This window comes from Tachypleus tridentatus, chromosome 13, assembly GCF_004210375.1.
Source record: "Tachypleus tridentatus isolate NWPU-2018 chromosome 13, ASM421037v1, whole genome shotgun sequence".
Classification (NCBI taxonomy): Eukaryota; Metazoa; Arthropoda; class Merostomata; order Xiphosura; family Limulidae; genus Tachypleus; species Tachypleus tridentatus.
Window position 1 is genome coordinate 226,827,493 of NC_134837.1, and position 20,869 is coordinate 226,848,361.

At 35.7% G+C, this 20,869-nt stretch overlaps 1 protein-coding gene across 2 annotated transcripts in view; it reads left to right on the forward strand.

The window, feature by feature from the left end:
• The first annotated feature begins 7,681 nt into the window (after positions 1 to 7,681).
• The window catches only part of LOC143241009 (sodium-dependent transporter bedraggled-like), a 75,829-nt gene continuing 62,641 nt past the window's right edge, over positions 7,682 to 20,869 (forward strand). For both annotated transcript variants that reach the window (XM_076484411.1, XM_076484414.1), the window contains exon 1: positions 7,682 to 7,816. The gene's annotated coding sequence lies outside the window, so the exon portion shown is untranslated. The remainder of the gene's footprint in view (positions 7,817 to 20,869) is intronic.

Below are 20,869 nucleotides of genomic sequence, written 5' to 3' on the forward strand. Positions count from 1 at the left end.
TGGATTGTGTATTGTTTGTTGATTTTTAAATTTATCATCAGCAAGTCATCCACACTCACTGTAAAGAATCTGGCCCATACATCCACACCTAAAAGCCTGACATAGGCGAACCAACCAGGATTAGATAGTAATAAAACAAGATATAAAAGACAACAAAAATGCGACTGTGGTGCTGAATAAAATATTGTAGGGGTCACTGCTACACAATATAACCAAGCCAATTGACTTTGAAAAATGGATATAGAGAAGTGAGCGAGTTGGGATAAAAGATAGTGATATAAGAGTTTGATAAACAACAAAACCTAGAGATAGAAGAGCATCAATAAGGAAGAGAAAAAGAGAGAATAAGAGCAAAAATAGACGCCATAATTGAACTAACAACCATTTGCCTACAATTAGTCTATTTCCAATACAACGAGGAATTCTATAAACAAACAGATGGTCCAGCCTTGGGATCACTACTGTTCCCAATCCTAGCAGACATGTTCATGGAAGACGTTGAAGAAAGAACCCTTTCATCCACACTGATAAAACCAAGTTTCTCCAACCTTCTTAAAACATTCTCAAGAAAACTTATGACAAGAATAAAAGAACATAAAGATAGTACAAGACTCATGAAAACACAAAATTCAGTTATTGCGGAGCACACCACGTTAACTGAACACAGAATAAACTGTGAGAAAACTAGAATCATCGACACAGACAAATTCTGGAAGACAAGAAAAATCAAAGAATCCTTTTATATTAAGATTATTAACCCTTCACTAAACAGAGATTCCGGATTAGAGGTGAGTAACCTGTGGCTGTCATTGGTTGAATCTACAGGAAATCTCTCCTTCAATTAGAAACAGTGATAATCCAACCAATCATAACACGCTCTCCACAATCCACCAGAACACTATAAAATACCGACAACCCCTACACGTACACTGGCTTGAAGACGAAAGGAGGAAAACTTTCGAAACGTCGTCCTCTACACTTGTTTTTCCATAACAGGCAGTTGCCGTCCATTCTACAAAGTTTCATCAAGACAGACCAAGCTTAACACAAGTTTGAGAACACGACCAGAGATCAAGTGAAGAAGAAGCCATACCAGATGTTTTGTACAATGAGAAAGCTGATCAAGCAAATATTAGAAGCTGGAATTATTTAGCTATCAAATTTAGCTTACTGTTCATCAGTGGTAAGCGTGAAGAAAATGGATGGCTCAAGCTGTTTCTGCATTGATTTCTGGAAGTTGAGCCGTGTGATGAAACTCGACTTAAAACCTATGAATAATTCATAAGCTATCATGATGAAACTAGACAGGGCTAAGTTCTTTGCCAAGATCAACCTCAGTAACGTTTACTGGCAGATACTAATAAGGACAGGTTCCATAGAAAACATAACCTTCGTGACACCAGACAGATGTTACAGTTCAATCAGATGTTTGTATTAGTCATCTCAGCAGCGATATTCACCCACAAAATAAGAAATAAATGGCACAAAACCACCAACATCGAAGGTTATGTGGATTATATTCTAACCCACACAGCCAGGTAGAAGATTACCTGTAGAAACCTAGATATTGTTCAAATGGGTAAAGGCAGCAGGTTTGGTCATCAAACCATCTAAGCATTTCATCCGCTATTCTATGCTGGAGTTTATTGGACAAAGGTGGATGTCTGACAAATAACTATAGAAAAGGAAATGCTAATTTACATACAAGATACATCTGCTCCAACGATCAATTAGCAAGTCCGATCATTCCTGAGATTAGCAGGATACTATAAGAAGCTCATCTCAAATTATACTGAAGTCACTGCACCTCTGATTAACCTCACCAAGAAAGGCCAACCCAACAAGATAAGACAGGAATAATCACAGAACACACATCCCAGAAGATAAAGAACGTGTTAGAATCTTTGCCAATTTTTAGAATTCCAGACTTGAACTAACTGTTCATTGTTTAGGTAGATGCATCAGATGCTGGAATTAAAGCAGTACTTCTGCTAGAGCATGTAGATGGACTGTTTTCAATGATGCATGTAAGTAATAAACAGTCAAAAGAACTATTCTGTGATTGAAGGAGAGTGTCTTTCCATCGTAGCTCCTATTCAGAAACTTCAGAATTACCATTACAAGAAGGAGTTTATAATCCAGATAGATCATAAGCCACTTGTATATATCCAGAGGTGTGAAATCACGACATGGGTGTTGTACTTCAAGAACTGCAAGCTCCACCTTGAAGTCATCAAGGAAACTATAAATGTTGGTGCAGACTTTATGAAAAGACTTTGTGCATTACTTGCAAAAACCTTTGTATATAGTACAAAAATAATATGAATATTCTTCTTCAAGAGGGAATTTTTTAAAAATATACATGACTGTTATAATTTAAGTATAGAGCAAATATTAAATTTCGTTATGTTTAGAAGTTATAGTTTTTTGCAGGTTTGTTTACATAAATGTGTACAAATTATATGTTTTGTTTGCTCATTGTTGTAATTTGGCATTTGTATTAACGTGTAACATATAACATAACATATTGTTTAGGGACAACAGTTGACCTATTGGTTCAATTCGGCCGTTCCATCCTCTAAACTATATTAAATCTATTAAATAAATAAGTAAAAATGAAAGCTAGCCCTTATCATTGATATATCTATCAAGGTTTCTTTTAAATTCATTCAAATTCATTGCAACCCACTCCTTAGGCCAACCACCATATTTAAGAAAATAAAACTGGCTTAGTTGAATCTATATTTGTATTTCCCAGTTATATAAGTCTCGCTATTAAGTATGAAAAATGTTGACCTGTTTTATTTATTTTAAAATAAGTCAACTGTGTGTTGTTTGTTTATTGTTCAAATTTATCATAAACACGCCAAAGACACCTACTGAAATATTCCGGTCCATACATACATACCTAAAAGTATTACAACTTTACTTTCTTCTGTCTATACTTAACTTGCCATATCTTAGTTAATCCAAATAGAGACAATTGGTGTCGGTGTTTTAAAAAAATGAAAAAAATCTGCCATTTATAGAACATGAAATCTAGAAATCTGTGGCTTTGTCATATATTATTAGGTAGAGGCTAACCCTGGCGAACAATCAGCTAAAGATGAACAGTTGCAACTCCATCCCTATCAACTATTTGTGACCAAAAAACTACACTTCTGTTTATATGAGTGAAACATTTCGTGTTGTATTTTAAAGCCAGCATCTATATCAGTGTGATACAGTAGACTCTCCCAATTAAGACTGCCATCGTAGCCTTCTCAGTATCTCAAAATTTGTGAGGGCATTACGTACAATAATAGTATGACACAGAATTCATGTTTCCTTTTTCTGAAAGTGTCGTTATGTATGTTTTTACTAATCACTTCAACTTGACAGTATCCTAAAGCAAGTTCTAGTATACTTATTGTTTCAGTGCAGACAGGCCTTGGTGCATTACTACATTCATCCATCTAAAGTCCATAAATAACAATAGTGCTCCTTTTTCTTCTTGATAATTTTCACTGAATATCACCATATGCTCTGTAAAGGTTTTATTACTCGATTCTTCAACATCCACTCACTTTTAGTGTTGGACATATATAGTTTATTCTAGAGAAATCTTTATGCTTCATCTGTTTGCATATGATGATGTATACTTGTTGTCAGGCCTAATAAACCATCTGGTCTCATAAAAACATCATACTTCTGTATTGAGTTCATATCACTTCCACAGTTATCAAATAGAGACTTTATTTGATGTAGATGCTGTGACTTTGCTCTCAGATGCGGTACAATGACCACATCAGTTATACATTCAAGCCTAAGTTAAAATTTTACTCTTAAGTTGAAAAGTTTAGTAACAGCAGCTACATACTAGCACCGATACAACATCTCCTCTCACACAGATCATTGTTCAAATTAGTGTAATCTGCTTTCCAAACATGAAACAGTGTTGTTTATGCATTGATTCTCTCACTACTTGTGCAGTGCAGAAAAGTAACAGATCTTCTTAACATCAGTGAATAAAGTCCTTCATTCTCAAGCCCCGTCTGGTTAGAATCTTATCATTTTACTGTAAAACAGCAGCAGTTTACGTGCTCAGAAGAAACACTAGTTTACAGTTTGTAGAGTAGGCTCATTTCTAAAAAACGAATCATAGGAATCAAATCACAGACAACTACATTGGGATGGTGCCTGTCATTAAGAATATGCAGTTAGAAATGTGCTTCTCCGCTTTAATGTTGTATTAAAATAATGTTTGTGCAACTGTTTGAAATGGTGGCTGTCTGCGAAGTGCTTAACACATGATAATGCCGAATAATGTTCGTTCTTGCTCTTTTAGTATCCAATGAAAACTCAGCTTTGCCTCTGTCTATTGCTATTGGCATATATTAGGTAATAATAAGTCTATGGTTCTCCAACCACCATATGCACAGGTGTTAGCTGACTGATGTACACAGATGAGTTAGAAATCAAATCCAGTTCAAGCTCCACTAGTTTATATCATTATTTGTTGCAGCAGTCATTGCTCAGTTCATATCTGTATGCATTAATTGTGATGTTGGCTTGAAAGGTATTTCATCTGATGGTTCTATCTCACGTTTCTGCAAACTGTGATCATCATGACACAGTTGAAGAAATAACTCTTCCTTTGATAACCATGATACATTTGGAATTACAAACATGAAATGGGTCCAAAAACACTTTGCCTCCCACTGGGAACCAGAACTAGAGAAAGGGTGTCTGACGGTCCTGTCCGATAAAATGGTTTAGCTATTCCTGAAATATGTCGTTAGGCATAACATACTTGGAATAGATGAGAGACACCACAAATTGTTTGTTAAGAGATAGTAATGCAAAAGGAAAAGGTAGCTATTATGATTTGTAGTATTCAGGTGCAATATTTTCAAAAGAAACATTAAGTATCCGCCATACAAAGCAAATCTAGGTTAGTTAAGTAGATAATAAAACATGGACACACACAACAAAAGCCAACAACTCAAGTAAATGAATAAAACAAAATTTTATTTACATAACAAAATACAAATTTATTTCTGGGCTTCAACTAACTGACCAACTTCTCTATTTAAAGTACATAACACGAAAATTAGAAGAATTATGATGATACCTCACTTTTAAGTCAGACAAAACCCTAGTGTTGTATCCTACGATCCAAATTGTGCGTGTAAATGATGATTCTTATCAGACATTCAAGGAAGATAAATACTCAGCTCCTAGTAACTTCCACAAGTCTGTGCCACTCCTGGAAAGCATGACGCAAAAACATTGTCAAGCAAATATGAGACTTATTAGAATGATCGTGATAGTGTGTAAACCTTTGTCTGAAGTCAAGCACAATGGTACAGAATGAGCTATCTGTGCTCTGTCTACCATGGGTAACGAAAAACGGTTTATAGCATTGTTAGTCTGCAAATATACCGCTGTACCACTGAGGGGCAAACTTTTGTCACATAAGCTAAAAGATTAGCACAAGTTTACGATCTTTGTGAAGCCTGTTCTAATTAGACGAAGAACACAGCGAATATTCACGATTTTTTTACGGCCTGTTCAAATTAAATGCAGAACACTTGCTTGACAATTTAGAAGCATATCTGAATATACGCCTATAAGAAAATATTTTTTAGTGATCGAAGGGTGAAAAGAAGTAGTTATTTTTCGTATGTCAACTGGTGGGTATGAAAGATTTGGTTTGTTTCTTTGTTTGAATTTCGCGCAAAACTACTCGAAGTTTATCTGCGCTAGTCGTCCCTAATTTAGCACTGTAAGACTAAAGAGAAGGAAGCTAGTCATCACCACCCACCGCTTGGGCTACTCTTTTACCAACGAATAGTGGGATTGATTGTCACATTATAATGCCCCCACGGCTGAAAGGGCGAGCACGTTTGGCGCGATGGGGATGCGAACCGCGACCCTCAGATTACGAGTAGCACGCCTTAACACGCTTGGCCATGCCGGGCCATCTAACAATGTAAGACTACAGGGAAGGCAGCTAGTCATCAACATCTACCGCCAACTCTTAGGCTACACTTTTTCCCAACGAATAGTGGGATTGACCCAAGGCTGAAAGGGCGAGCATGTTTGGTTCGACGGGGATTCGAACCCGTAACCCTCAGAGTAGAGTCGAACGCCTTAACCCATCTGGCTATGGCGGGCGGTAACATTATTACAGCTGTTTTTAGTGTCATGAATAGATAGTTAGGTAAAATATAGACATTTTAACTACTCTGCCATCTGATGATAAATCGAGAAGATAAACGCTTTTCTGCGGTATGAATAAATGTTGCTGAAAAAAAGTGATGTGGACTCACTTTATGAAAACACATGATAGTAAAAGAAATATGTGCTTTAATGGTGTCTCGTTCGGTGATAATGTAAAAGGGTTTGAACGTTACTGGAACTGATGGCTTTCTGAGAAGGAACTTTCATCGTTGTCTCACCAAGATGGAAGATGCTTCAAGTATTGTTTCAACAGATAATAATGTAAGAAAATAAACGTTTTATGGTTATGGCGGTAAGAAAACATTAGCTAAGATTCGTGACTTTCTGTAACTATCTGTGCTAGGAGGTTTTAGTGTAACGAGATACACTCTTCTATTCTTGTGTTAAATGTTGGTTGGATGTTATGTTAGAAGATAAGTGTTATTTTCGTAGTGTCAAGAAACGTGTAAATAGAGTGTTAAGTTTAACAGGTAAATTTCTTGTCCATAAGAAATCAAGTTTTATGTAACTTAATCAAGTTGATTCAAAGGAAAATATATAAGTAAAAACGCCTGGTTTGGGTTGAGAAAATATTTTATGCAGAGGAGCGAACAACGTTTCGACCTTCTTTGGTCATCGTCAGGTTCACTGGTCTACGAAGTGGCATCATATATTTGTATTTTTGATAATTGTTTCCATCGGTTAATATTTAATAAATAACTTACAATATAATCAAGTCTGTATTGGTCGTCACTGAAATTAATTCAAGTCTAAGCTGAAACATTTTTTAAATATATCATTTTGCTACAAAACATTATTTTTATAACATTCCTTGTATCAAAGTTTGGTTATTTTAAAACTCAATAAAAAAAACAAAAGTTTCAAAACTATTAGTTTTTAAAGACGAAAAACAGCAAGTTAAGATTTTCAATGTTCACTATCGCACGTATTTTGCATATGTTGTTTAACATATTCCAGTGTCTTTCGTTCTTTTCTTGTCGATAAGTCATGCTACCTTAAAACAAAGCATTTTAGGGTGATTTAAACTCAAGGGTGAAATTCTGTTGGTATCCACAGATACTGAGAATCGGTACTTATTTTTTAAGGCGATACCAGTGCTACGCCTTATTCGAGTTGTTTTGACGCTTTTTATGTGTACACGTAGTTTCTTATTTTTCAAAGCACGTACACTCACCCAGCTGAGTACCTTTACGTTTGTTTGAGAAATTCTCCACTGTTTGAACAATAACGCATACGTTGCATATTTTGTATTTAAGTATTAATCATTATATAGCAAAAGAAAAACTGTCACTTGGAATTTAAAATGTTTTAAACATGTTATAAGTGTTTCAGCTATCAGATTCACAGAATCTCGTCTTTTACACTGCTGTTAGTTACGCGAATGACACCTCAGTCGTAACGAGTGACCGAATAAACTAACTCGAACAAAGTGCTCTGCGCATGCCATGGCTGCATTCGCCATTTGTGCATTCACGTTTACGTTGTAACCTACATGTGGGAAGTTCGCAAAGTTGCTGTACGAGCTTGACTTTGTATGTTTGGAGTTAGTGTAAGTCGCTCCACGCAAGCTTTATAGATGATTTGATGTCAAGTAAGTCCTCACATTTATTACTTAAACATGAAGTAAACACCACCTTAGTCCCATTTACAGTAATTACAACTGTTTTGTCCGTTTTTTAAACTTAAAAATAAAATATAAATTTTGCAGTTAGTCAAGCGTTAGAGGTGAGTTAAACCATTATTTCATATTTCAAATTTTAAGGTGTACCTCGAATTCACGACCTTTTTAATATTAATACTAAAACAATATTTGTCTTGTTTGTGGACTGTACATAACAGTTTTCAATGTATTCAAAAATATTACTTATACATTGGAATTTTTTTTAAAAATTCGGAAAGTTTAATTTACCAAAACAGTCGTATATCATAATGTACAATCTTGTACATTACGCAAGATTAAATACTAAAAATAGAACCCGTAAACTAAACAAGAAATATTACTAGTTTTTCACTATTTCCTTTCATGCCTCATTACTAGGAGCACTAGTTACACCTGGAACGTGTGTACGTGAGAAAAACTGCTTAATTATAAGCAATGTAAATTATTTGTGGAATGTATTTGTCCTGTTTATAAATAGGTAACGAGACCCAGGTCGTTTCGTTAATTCAACATTTGCTTAAATTGTTTGTAATTTGCAATAAGTTTGTCGTTTTAGAAATGGTGTAACTTACGCGTTGTTGATGTGAAATAAAACCGTAAAGTTCAGCTCAAGGTCACTGCGTTTTGTTTTTGACTTTAAAGCTGAAGGTAAAGACGGTAACCTATATGTACTTGTAGACATAGTCGTAGACAGGCTGGGGTCCTGAGGCCCAAATTATAGAGAATTTTTTTTTTTAAACTGTAATTTGACACATTTGGCAAAGTACGAAAAAAATCGTACACTCTTTGGTAATGGTAGGTGGCTACCTTGTTCTCGATAAAGTACAACATTCATTAACGGCACTATTTAAACTAAAGGTATGCTCTTTGGATGAGTAATTTTTCTATTTAACAGAGATATGCAGATGCATGTTTATCACTGATACACATTTTATTATAGCTTTGTATAAGTACAAGCTGAAAAGTACACATTGTAATAAATTTACGATGTCTTTATAGTGATGATTAGCCTTGGAGTTGGATTTAATACATTGCAACATAGTGAGATTATTGCCTATTAGGCTTATAGTAATGAATTATACAAAATCTTGCTAAGTCTAATTGTGTGTCTGTCATCATGTCTGTGATGCCCGATACCTTAAAATTTGATCCCACGTGATAGTGTTGCCACGCCATTTTTGGACAGTTCAGCTTGCAAATGTTGAAGAAGAGATCTGAGTAGAACCTGATCTCGCACACGACAAAGAAAATACTGAAGCAGACAAGACCTTTCACAATGAAATAAAGCAGTTATGTTTGTGTGAAAGTAATCAGGTTTTGCAGTTTGAACTTCTTACAAACGTTTACATTTGGTATTAAATAATTTGGTAGTTATTATTACACAGTTTGTTTTTGTTTATTTGTTTTGTGAATTTCGCGCAAAGCTACTCGAGGGCTATCTGCGCTAGCCGTCCCTACTTTTGCAGTGTAAGACTAGAGGGAAGGCAGCTCGTCATTACCACCCAACTCTTGGGGTACTCTTTTACCAACGAATAATGGGGTTGACCGTCACATTATAACGCCCCCACGGCTGAAAGGGCGAACATGTTTGGTGCGACCGGGATTCGAACTCGTGACTTTCGGATTACTTGGCAATGCCGGGCCCTATTACAAAGTGAATATCATGAAATAAGTTATTGAACAATCCATACATGTCGTAAATTATTTATTAATTTTCTTTTAATTAAACTAAATCAAACAAATTGCTCGACTGTTAGGTGCTAAATAAATATGTAAAGCAGTGTTACGGTACGCTCGCATGAAAATAATACACACGCACACACACAAAAGATAAGCAAATCATATATAAAATCAAATCATATCCTACTGTGTACTAAAATCATTTTTCCATCTCTAACACACTTCTCAAAAAGCGTTTTTGGAGCTAAAATCAGCGATGCTCCACACTGTTTTAAGTCTGGCTACGACTCTCCTTTGTAGATTCGGTTTTCCCCAAAGTATTAGTCAGAATAGGGAGAAGTACTGTTATATGGATAAAATGATGTAATACAATTAATTCCATATTAAGAGGTGGCCTGGCATGGCCGAGCGCGTAAGGCGTGCGACTCGTAATCCGAGAGGCGCGGGTTCGCGCCCGCGTCGCGCTAAACATGCTCGCCCTTCCAGCTGTGGGGGTGTATAATGTGACGATCAATCCCACTATTCATTGGTAAAAGAGTAGCCCAAGAGTTGGCGGTGGGTGGTGATGACTAGCTGCCTTCCCTCTAGTCTTACACTGCTAAATTAGGGACGGCTAGCACAGATAGCCCTCGAGTAGCTTTGTGCGAAATTCCAAAACAAACAAAACAAACCCATATTAAGGTATCGCACAGACTGACAGAGCGGCATAATTTGAGCAATTATTATCAAAAGATCCGTAGTTAATTTAATAAAAGATCTGCTAATGTATTTATGAAAACAATATGCGCTTTTGGTGTTCCACTTAGTTTGCGATTCTAAAGCTAATCTTGGTTACTGTACAGTATTACTTGTTGTAGTTTTTTGTTGTGTATTGACAAAGTCGAGATATCAAATTAAAAACACCTCAGTTGTGAAAAAAGGTGCTGACAAAAAGAACTGAGCAAGTTAAAGAAATGAAAACAAAATGGCGACCAAACTGGTAGCTACACTCACAGCATTTATAAGAATTCTACAGCAAATATTTATTCATTAATTTGGTAGTCTAGATATTTTGGTTTATCCACAAGTATGCTCCAAGTTGAACAAAAATTTATTTCATTTTTTCAAGCCGCACGCTCGATGCGTTTTGAGCTGAACTTTTTTTTCTCACAGGTGTTTTTGACTGGATTGTGAACATAGTAGTTTTACATACTGTTATACATTCCCTTTTTTCGCTCGTAAGTTCCTAGAACTATAGTAAGAGTTAACTGGTCAATTTCTGACTGATGACTCGATGCTGTCGCAAGGATTACGAAACTTATTGCCCGGTCAACTAGATCATGTTTCTATATTGGTTAAAATTATACATTTTTAATGTGCAGTTGAATTATGTAGGCCATATATACTATGTGACACGCAGTGTTTCCTTATATACGCACTTTTATTACTATTTTAAAGTATTATAATGAAAAAATAACTTTTTATTTTATGAAATTGTTAAAACAACAAAACAACATTAGTGATAATGAATCATATATGGTCTTTGTGCAAAACGACAATTCTCAGCCGGTATCTTATAATCAGTGTTATCAATTAGACTGAGAAGTAAACAAACTGAATGTGTTTATAGTGAAATATTGTTTCGGCATAAATCGAGCAGCAGCTGAGGAGATAAAAAGAGATACGGATGTTTAGACTGTAATATGAAACGTATAGGAAATTAAGTAACGAAAATAACCACATCTCTTCTAGAACATAATACGTCAGTAGTACGACCCGAAAACTAAGAGGTTCACAAATTATGAAAGCTACACCTACCTAGAAAGTTGGATAACCCAAAAAACTCTAGAACTGATAAAAACGTAGAGACTTAAACAAAAATGACACCAGGCTAATACAGTTAATGTTATGTAAAATATTTTAGTACTGACACAACCGGACACGGAAGGCTGATAAAGCTCGAATTTGTTTTAGGTTGTTTTTCTAATTAATATGAGGTAATGTGTTTAATAATATTCTGTGCTAATCTGAAGGGCAGTGTTCCAAATAAAGGGTGTACTAGCGTAATTTCTGGCCAAAAACCAGCAAATCATGGCCTTAATAATAATAATGAGAAGCTGTTTTACTGCCTTGGAAAAACGAATGTGGTTCCTGCCGTTTTATAGGTGGTTGTGTTTGTTTGTTTGTTTGTTTTGGAATTTCACGCAAAGCTACACGAGGGCTATCTGTGCTAGCCGTCCCTAATTTAGCAGTGTAAGACTTGAGGGAAGGCAGCTAGTCATCACCACCCACCGCCAACGCTTAGGCTACTCTTTTACCAACGAATAGTGGGATTGACCGTAACTTTATAATGCTCCCACAGCTGAAAGGGCGAGCATGTTTGGTAAGACAAGGGTTCGAATTCGCAACCCTCAGATGACGAGTCGAATGCCTTAACCCGCCCGGCCATGCAAGGGGGGGGGTGATTGTGTAAAAAATATAATTAAAAAAAATAATTTAAAAGGGGAATAGTGATGGTAAAAAAGTACAAAAACAAGTTGCAACAATTATATATTTAAACTTACAAGTAGGGACTCAGAAGAAGTAAAGAAATTAGGCTGTAGTGTCTACGTTATTTTCTCAAGCCATAAATTGTGTTTTGAGTCCATGTCTACTGTATTTATCAATTTTAGTGCAGTTAAAATTGGGATTGGTAGCTTGAGAAAATAACAGTAATTGTCTATTGTTGGAAAAGACACTGAAATAGTCACAGAAAACTATGTAAAGTACAACAGCGAATTCGAGAAATGATAAATACTCAAAGTGGCAGTTTCCAATTAGTGCGTTACAAGTTGCACATATTATTTTCCAATTAATGCGCATTAGGTAAACTCCGAATTTTTTTAATTGCGAAAAGAAAAGGGCTTGTAGATATTCTTCAGGGTGAAAAAACGAAGGCCATTCAACAAGTTTTAAAATTACTCTATGGCATACTCAATACTGCATTGATTACTGTTGTCCAGGTTTCAGTAAAATATTCGTATCCGTTTGTTTTTCTTTTTGTAGTGAGTTGTACAACTACAATAAATAACAAGACTAGAGAGACCTATATGAATATATACATTGTTTACTGTAATAGACGGAGTATTTCCGACTGTTTTAAAAGTATTTAAAAAGTTCTGCGCCTCGAATAACTTACCTTTGGTAACGAAAAAGAACATAGAAAATTTTAGAATAGAAATCTTGGCTTTCAAGAATGAGCTTCAAAATAGTGCTATGACTTGCAGCAAGAGTTTTCAGTAGGTTTGACCAGGTTTGAATAGTCACAGCTTTTTGTTCAGCAAGCATGTGAAACAACAATATTATGAAAAACAAATGGATGAAGTTTATTAGTTTTTACCCGTATATTAAAATATTTGTAACACTCATGGGCGATGCCTATTATGAACCACAAGTGATTGGTTATAAATGGGCATTATTATAGCGTCCTGCAGTTGTACCAAGATCTGTGCAGTTCGCATAGTAGATCTTTAAAAATAAGTGCTCTTTAACCAATAGTAGTTTTCTGTTGATGCATTCACAAATGGTCCAATTTGGTATTTACAAATATGAAAGATAAAGCTGTAATATCATTATTTGTGTTTTATATGACTACATCTTGTGATTTAATTTTTTGAACTAACGGTCTGCCAAATTTTTCGTTCTCAAGTTATGAAATAATTCATAATTTGTTAAATTACTTTTTATCACAAAATGTTATTGCTGCTTTCTGTGAAATTTAAAATTATTTCTACTGACGGAATTCTGGTAGCGATTACTCCTTACACAAGAAACAAAACAAAAATACAATTATGTGGAAATAGAAAGACTACAGAATACATGTATCTAATTTTCTATTTTAAAATTCAATTTGTCTGTTAAGTATTGTTTTCAGTTTTAATTATAAAATATGAGCGTCCCTCTTATTTAAAACTCATGTTAATGGTTTAGTTTTTCGTGTTTTACTAATAATTGTAGCAAATGAAAAATATGAAATAAACAAACGATGCTTTGAAACAAAAATCTTTCTAAAACTTTCGCTAAACTCATTTCTAATATGACAGGAGGGTACCACATCGCACATAAAGACGTATCATTCTATTTCATAAAAATAGAGGCCAACAGACAGACATTTTATATTATTAATCTAACCTTTTGTTAGTCTGTGTCAGTATGAGATATGTAGATATGTTAGTATACAATAAATTATTTCTTTCATGTGCACTATCTTTATTTGAGGTGGAGGGTTCAATGTTTGTTCCTACACTGTACTAAAAACATATTTACATCTACAGTTTCTTGTATGTAGTTTTATCCACGAAATTTCCCGTGTGATCATTTTTACAAGTGTTACTTTTGTGATTTGTCTTTTGTTTGATTTTTCTCGAAATGTTTATTTTTAAAACACTAGTATGTATTAACGGTATTTCATATTATTTAAGTGTTTTATGATTACTGTTTATATAAACTATATATGACAAGTACTACTATTTTTCTACACTAGTTTTCCCTGTAATTCTTTTCATAACAAAAGGAAAATAAGAGAGAATCCTAAAAAGACGCGTCTGTAATTATATCTTTAAATTGATCAATCAGATGGCGCTGTGAGATAAAACTTTTGTACGTGAAAGGAAACCTTTGAGCCTTTACGCCACGGCCAAAAACGAACAAGGCATACAAGCCCATATGCAAGAACTAAGCTTTGCCCTTTAAAACATTCATTTTATGGATTACACAAAATAAATTTAAAGGTGTGACCACTTGTTCTAACATCTACAAATAAGGATATAATCTGAAGTATCATGCCTACACATATACTAGATGGCAGGAAACATCATAAAGGACAAGCACTCCTAGATACAACAAGCATAAATAACTTCGAGGAACAAAAACAGTTTTCTGCTGTTAGAGAAACTGCAACTTTTCTGGTAATTTAGTAATGCTGCTTCTAAACATCATATTAAAAGTTACTGATGAGCTTTAGTTTTCGAGTTACGATAGATTTATTCAAAATATTCTTATATATCGTGAAAATAGCTTTTTCTTTAACCTTTATTTATTTATTGAAAATTGCATTTAATTAAGAATGTTCAAAAACAATACATAATAGCAATCATTACCAGTTGAAAAAAATTAAGTATAATAATATTATGTATCGAAATCATATTTAGACTGTGTTTATGCCCAAAACTTTCATCACGGTTTTAGTTGTTATTTTTGTTACAAATTATCTGCTGGACTTGTACATTTTGTGTATGTTCTCAGTTTCACGCTATATGAAAGAACAGTAATCTCACATTGTCGCAGGATTCTATCTGCCTCGGTATCGTTGACCAGGTTTGAATAAACTGTTGTACAGTCACTATCACGATAAGATACTGAACCTCAATTTCTAATTATGCATTCCTCACCTGAAAAATCCTAGGGGCAGATGTCTTCCTTTTTTTTCAAAAGGGACTAGATTTTTTGTGCAGAAATGATAAGTTGTGTGATGGACAATTGCATGGAGGGGTAGCACTGCTGGTCGATCAGCATGTTACCACTTTGTCTTTATCATTTGATACACCCTTGGAGGCTGTAGGCATCTATGCATCCTTGGATTGTACCATCATTATTTGTTCTCCCTACCTGGCTCCTGAAGAGGTATATGCTCACTCGGATTTCGATTCTCTCACTGGGCAGTTACTGTCTCCCTTTTTAATCATGGGGATTTTAGTAGATACAATTTCCTCTGTGGTGGTGCAGAGGTTCTATAGAGAGTATTATCTCAAATTACAACATTTCTCTCATCAATACAGGTTCTTTTCATGCATCTAATCAGTCTTTTACTGCTACTGATTTCTTTTTCTACTCTCCTTCACTTTTCTCTTACTTTTCTTGGAGGGTTGACAATAACCCACAGGGCAATGATAATATTCCTATCATTCTGAGAACAGAGGTTGTGCTCGATACCATTCGACCCGCTTATCTCCATATAAACTGGACCAGACTAACTTGCCTTCTTTCACTGTGCTCTTGGAACATGATCCTACCATCATCTGTAAGCCATCAATAGACGACTGCATGGCAGCAGTGACTGACTCTAATGCTCAGTGTATTCCTAAAACCTCGACACATTTTACACAGTATCCTCATTCGTGGTGGAATCCTGCCTGCCACATGGCACATAAGGCTTACAACGGGCCTGGGGTGTCTTTTGTAGGTATTCCACACTTCTAAACCACATTGCATTTTAGCGGGTCCGTGCACATACTCTGGCATCTCTTTTACAATAAGTTCGAAAGTTATATGGGACAAGATTCAATAGGTTAGTAGACAGAATAATTCTGTCCACTTTTTATCTTGCTCTCTGATGGCCAGGAAGTTGTTGATGCCAAGAGCATAGCTGATTCTCTTGACAAAAGCAATTCTCATGCATCTAGCACTTTTGCTTCACCTTCTACCTTCTTAGACATAAAGATATGGGCAGAGCGATCACCTCTTTCCTTTTGGGTGGATCGTCTCTGTGACTATAACCACCCCTTTACACTGATGTAATTAATACTTGCTACTTGCTCTTCATCAGTCTGGCAGCTCATCAGTCAAACCTAATAAAAATATCACTACAAGATGCTATGCCATCTCTCTCCTGCTTCTCTTCCTATCTTTTTGGTTGCTTTTAACCAAATCTTGAAGGAAAATGTTTTTCCTGATGCTTGGCACCAGGCTATTGTCCTCCCTTTTCCTAAGCCTGGGAAAAGTCCCAAGATCCCTTCAAACTACTGTCCAATTGCTTTGACGAGCCCTCTCTAAGATTTTAGAGAAGATGGTCAATGTTCGTCTTGTTTGGTTCCTCGAATCAAACGACCTCTCTGACCCATCCAGTGTGGGTTCCAACAGCAGCGCTCCACCGTGGACCACCTGATTTGACTTAAAACGTCAGAAAAGCTGACAACAGCTTGTTTCTGTATTTTTTACCTTGCAAAAGCTTATGCTACTACGTGGAGGTATGGCATCCTTAAAGACTTCCATTCGTATGGGTTGCGTGACCATTTGCCCATTTTTATCAAACATCTTTTAATGGATCGACGATTCCGAGTCCATATTGGTTCAACACTTTTCCATTCTTTCCCACAGGAATTTGGAGTCCCTCAGGGCTGTGTCTTATGTGTCACACTTTTCATTATAAAGACTAATATCATCAGTAGACATCTTTTCCATACAATTACCAATGGTCTCTATGTCCTTAGAACAATTACTGTATCCACTGATCACCCCATCCTACCATGACTTATTACCATCCTAATATGTTACATTTCTTTGAGTCATATTAAGAAGTTGGATAATCCTAACTGGAATTACCGCTTTGTATTTGCCGAACATCTTTAGGACTATCGTTTAATTCCAATTTATACCGATGATTCGAAATCAGGTGACTCTGTGAGATCTACCATGCTTTGTTGTGGTTCAGTGGTTGTACATAAAATCCCCTCTACAATTTCTGTGTTCACTGCAGAATTGTATGCCATTTCTCTTGCCTTGGATCACATAGAAGCTATGCAGTACCGAATTTTACTATTTATCCGACATTCTTAGCTCTCTACTGGCCCTGGAATCGCTTCATGTTTGTTCTCACCCTGTTGTCGTCAATATTCTCTCTATCATCTACTTCTATCCACCTTTTCTGGATACCAGGCCACGTCGGTATTCATGGAAACGAGCTCACTCACACCACAGCTAAGTCTGTTTGCTCTGGTACTATCACTGCTGTGCCTGTTCCATACATGGATTATGGCCCTGTATTCAAGGCTCGGCTCCCTGCCAGTTGGCAGTCGAATTGGAGCGAGCAACGTGAAAACAAGCTTTTCAAAATAAACCCCCCCATTAGACTTTGGCCATCTTGCTTCCGTAAGGAACGGAAAGAAGAGATTGTGAAACTAGACTGCACATTGGTTACAGTTTTTAACTTATCATTTTCTTTCATCTGAGACTGATGCAACAATGTGTCAAAGAAACACGAAAAGCTACAGTGATTTGTATACCCATTTTGCAGGCCTAGCATAAGTGCAATAACTTTCGGTTCAAAACATATTTTTCACTAATGGTAATTATATTTGATTGCTTCAAGTATAATCTGCACACCTTAATAAATTTCTTTAATGTTCCTAGCATGAGAGTAGAACGGTAGAGATTCTGAAGAGTAATAAAATGGAATCGGTTACACGTGCTTTTCACACGTGATATTTCTGGTGCACAAAATTATAACTGATAAAAAGGTTTGGTTTGGATTTCGCGCAAAGCTACGCGAGGGCTCTCTGCACTCGTCGTCCCTAATTTTGCAGGGCAGGATTATAGGTAGGCAACTAGTTATCACTATCCACCGCCAACTCTTCGGCTACTCTTTTATCAACAAATACTGGGATTAGCCGTCACATTATATGCTCCCTATGTCTGAAAAGGCGAGCACGTTTGGTGTGACAGAGATTCGAACCCGTTACCCTCAGATTACTAGTCGAGCACCTCAACCACCTGGCCATGCCGGGCCGCTGATGTGAAGGAAAAGAATCTCTCATACATTATTTTACTCTAATTCTGCCTAAATGAGTTTTAAATGCCGCGAGTGTTGAGGAGCTTTTTTAAACCTTGACACTTATTACATATTATTAACATAATGTTTTAGCTTTGTTTACCAAATAAGACAATTAGAACCTTAAATTAACCTAAGTGAGTTTTATAAGGAACAAGAACAGTAGTAGGAAGGGCAAAATCTCAAAAACAACACATTGATATTACTGACTAAAACTCTTATATTCGACAAGTTTGCAATATGTAGCCTATTCAAAAATAACCAACGCCTAAATACTTGCAATAGCTGTAGGAAAAACATTTTTAAAAGTTACATTTTGACTTCAAACAATCTACACAAACAAATATTTTTCGCCATCTTGTTGATTCGTTTACATTAGGTCGCTACAGAACTGATTTGTGCGCCAGTGTCACGCTTAAAAAAATTTTTTATAAGTGAGAAAACATCAAATATGTTATTGTGGATATATATAAAAGCATGATGTACGAATTTTTATTTTACTTTTTGGCCATTTACTTCAGCCAAGTTTCTAAGCGTCCCAAGCATGAAAAGATCGTTGTTATCTTTGCAACATGTATCAGCAAAGCAAGACAGTTTGATCACACGGTCAATCTCCCTTTAATAACCATTGGCTTTGTAGTTTTTAGGGTGCTGAAAAATCATCTAAATTAACGACACAATTGTATTATCTCAATATCTATGTTATCGTCGTAACACATTGTTTCCATTTCAATGTAATAAGGGTGCATGTTGATATTCATTGTTTTTGGCTACTTCTTCTGCGAGAAAGAAACTTCACCTCGAAGCATAAAGGTCAAAGTATGTTCTTGTATTTTTATACTATTTTTAAAGCCATGCAATTTTTCCTGTGTATTATTTGTTATATTCTTGTCGTCTTTGTAGGTCATAAAGGTTATTTGTAGTACTCTATTGGCATGAGAGACCCGGGAGATTGCTGGTGTACGCATATACCATCTGGTTGTGTTTAAGAGATTAAAGAATGGCATATACTGGTGTTTTGACTGTTTCCAGATTTGTAAACCACATTTGAAATATTAAGAACAAAGTTTAGTGCATCTGCCACAAGACAATCCTGTAAGCTTGCACCTTGTAGTACAAGATTGATAGATAGTTGGCTGTGTACACATAGTGACTCAAAAATTAATTATTTAAGTCATGCTTGTACCTCAGATAATCAAGAGACAATGTTATTTGTTCCGTCAAAGAAATCACTCTGAAGGCGTTATATGGGTAGAATCTCTCATAGAAATGCATCTTGTAGGCACTTCAATAATGTTTAAGTGCTGTAAAATCTCAGAAAATAATTCTGCACTTTAAAGTATTCGTTGAAGAATTGTAAACTTCATGAAAATTGTCAGATAATACTTTTCGTTGTTGTACCAGCTGTAGTTAATCCAAAGAAAGGACTTTCTATGGCCTGTACAGTAATATTCCAATGAATTAAACGTGCAAATGTCTTAGTGATTTTATATTAGATTGTACCTAATATACAGTTGTCAGCTTATCCACTGCCATACCTCCTGTTCTTTTCTTTCTATAATTAAATACAGAGATCTCCATCACAATGCCGAGGATTCTGATTGAAGCAAATAGAACACGTGGAGCTAATTTCTTTGTCTTCCACTGTTGCACAACCCTTTGAGGCCGAAGCATATTCAAGACCCACTTCACTACTTGTACTTTCTAGATTTATCCTTTACAAACGTTAGCTCACAGCATACTTCTTCATCAAACAACTCTTTGTTTTGATTGCTTGCACAGGAGACAGTTGCATTCTATCGCATAGTGTAGCGAAGACCACTTCAATCTGATTCACAATATCGAGTGTTTTTTTTTTTGTTTTCAAAGCAATGAGTAGAAAAACCTGTAGTCCTTTGGTTAAATTGCTTCATACCAAGCATTCAGTGGACATAGCTGGGGACGTGATTGCTGCCGTATCTACAAAAGTCAGGGTCGTGGTGGTGAAGCCACGACCTTGGTTATAATTATATGACATAAGGAAAATAAAGTACTTTCAGGGATTTTGTACAGTAGCAGGTGATATTACAAAACAACAACAACAACAAAAAAACAACTGAATTTCTCGTTTGAGTCATTATTTACTGTATATGTTATTACTATTAGTAACTGAATTAATTTCTTACTGCACTCCAAGTGGGTGTCAGTGTTAGTTAATTTTGAAGTAACTCTAATAAACTTCTCCGCATTGAGTATGTAAAATTTCGCATTTTACGTCTTTTACATTCAAAATCTGATTACTTTAATCTCAATGTAGCCGAATGAACATGAAATCTAAATGTAATTCATAACTGAATTTGAGATACAAGTTTCAATTGCTTAATTTCAACAAGAGACATTTTTCAGTGTCATTTGTCTGTATCATATTCGTTCCTTGGCTCTGAGCCCCCTACTGGGACAGCGGTATATATCTACGGAGGACTCGAACCGCTGGAAACAGGGTTATACCTACATCTTGACTCTGATTTACTTAATTTCTACTTTTATCACCCCTATACGATCTCCTGAGTTTAAAGTAAAATACACATTTATAGTATAGATGTTATTAAGGCAAGTTATAGTTTCGTAGCATCCAATTTATTTTCTGAGAGAGAATGATAAACCACAACTGAAACCCACTTTTCAAGCGTCCTATTGCATCTTCTCTCTCACAAATTGCTGATAATCCTCTCTGACATTTAATATTTCATTTCCAGGTCACA